This window comes from Corvus brachyrhynchos, unplaced genomic scaffold, assembly GCF_000691975.1.
Source record: "Corvus brachyrhynchos isolate BGI_N302 unplaced genomic scaffold, ASM69197v1 scaffold202, whole genome shotgun sequence".
NCBI classification, from domain to species: Eukaryota; Metazoa; Chordata; class Aves; order Passeriformes; family Corvidae; genus Corvus; species Corvus brachyrhynchos.
The window spans coordinates 2,969,807-2,971,784 of NW_008238132.1; the positions used below are offsets into that span (position 1 = coordinate 2,969,807).

The 1,978-nt window shown below is 47.4% G+C and overlaps 1 long non-coding RNA gene across 1 annotated transcript in view; it reads right to left on the reverse strand.

Moving 5' to 3' along the window:
- Nucleotides 1-413, reverse strand: part of LOC108446588 — a 1,727-nt gene extending 1,314 nt beyond the window's left edge. Inside the window, exon 1 of the long non-coding RNA XR_001861811.1 lies at nt 295-413. This is a non-coding gene — a long non-coding RNA (uncharacterized LOC108446588). The remainder of the gene's footprint in view (nt 1-294) is intronic.
- Between the last annotated feature and the right edge of the window lie 1,565 nt (nt 414-1,978).

A 1,978-nucleotide genomic window follows, 5' to 3' on the forward strand; every position in this document is an offset into this window, starting at 1 on the left:
GGGTGTTGTGCTCCACATTTCTCACCCAGAAACTTATCAACCCTACAGTATCTCTAACGAAGCTGCAAAGGGGGCTGCAGGCAGAGAGGCAGGCAGTGACTGAACACTGCATTCCCAGTCACACACACGCCAGATGTAATACGCTGGGACAGTGGTGAGAGATCATACAGACACCTTCTCCCTTCATCCCTTCTCCTAACACCACCACTTACAAGAACCTTTTATTTCTCTACATCGAGCAATTTTCCTCCTAGGTTTGTGAGTGGGAGCCATGAACGCCGCCCAGCACCGTACCTGAAGGGGTCTTCTTGCCTCCATCACCATTTTTCACGCTGGCCATTTCTCCTGCTTGTTTTTACACCACTCTCCGCCCCGGCTGCAGCGACCCCGAGCCAAGCCCCGGTCTCGGCCCACGCCCGTCTCCATTCCACTCCCCATCCCGATCCCCAGCCCCACCGCCGGCCCCGGCGCGGCTCGGGGCGATCTGCGGGCGGGCTCTGCCACCTCGTGGCTGTTAGGGGAAAAAAACCAACCCGCTGCTCGCGTTACAAATTAAAATCTCCTCTCTCATAAATATCAACTTGTTAAACTCTGACTTCAGTTTTAAAAGGCAGAAAATTAAAATGTATACCTCTGTCTCAAAAATTCGGTAATTAGACATAATCCACAGGTGTTATTTTAATGATGCCAGCTCTTCAGACACACGGGCTGAGCAAACGCAGTGTGTTGTTAACTAATTATGTTGTCTTAATTTGCCAATTTAAAAAACTTAAATGTCCTGAACAAATAAAATCATTATCTCGGGTTTCTTCACCGTACCTGCTGCCTGGCATCATCTGATGCCTGGCAGTCTGGGTTTGGCTGCATGGAGCAGCATTTGGAGGGTTCTGGGAGGCTCTAGCAGCCCTCCGGCACCAGACAGCAACTGGGTTTGTAAACCAGGGATGCTCACACCATCCTCACTATCTGATAGAGGCTTTGAAAGTCAGCTTGTCTCCCTCTATTACCTTTCCAACGCGTATCTTAATTGACCCGGGAGAAAGCGTCGCTCAGGCAGCGTCTCCTATTGAACGGAGCTGAGCCGATTCCCCCACCCTCCCTGCTTTAAGACAGCAAGCAGGCATGGGTGGCATCTTCTCTTTCAAGGAAACATTTTGCATCTCTCAGTGCCACTGTGGCCAATGAGAAACTTCCATCTAACTTTTTCCTCTCGAAAATGTAAAGTAAGAAAACAAAATCTATGCATCATTTAAAGATGCCCCAGGATAGCTTTGAATTATGCAATCCACAGTTATGTGAGCTGCTGTTTAAGGGATTCTTTGGCTCTTTTGTGACACTGATCAATCCCCTCTTGGTTTTATTTAAAAGACCCAGTCACTGAAGCATTCAAACCACATTATTCACATCTTTCATTCACATGCCTGGAAAATAATGCAAATAAACACATAAGGAAGAATGAAATATATGCTAACTAGCTACACTTTTCACAGGTTGGCCCCTCTGTAGAAATCATTCTGAGAGAAAATAATGGGAGAATCAAAACCAGCTTTCAGTCTATTTTAATCCAGGTTCAGGTCATTGGCCTTGTCATTCAAAGGGTTTGTTCCTAAGGTGCAATCAAATTGCACAGGTTGAGGCTGTTGTGCAGAAAGGTCTGTTGCTCTGTGAAAGGCATTCCCTTGGCCTGTGTCTGAGCGCTCCACAGGCTGTTCTAAATTACCCTGGCCTTTAACATCACAAGGTGCCCAGAAAAGAGATCAAGCACCTGTTTAACAGAGCATATCAGCCACTACACCATTTCCTCTCTCATATCTCTGCTTACCAGTGGCCAGCAGCAGGATCCAGGAGTGGTGTGGAATGCCAAGACCAACTCTGTGTGATAAAGGTGTGCCTGGCCCTCTGGGGGCTAATTATCTGGGTACAATTTAAAGTAATCCCCAGAGAATCTGCTCCCAACTATGCTGTGTGTCAAGGACTG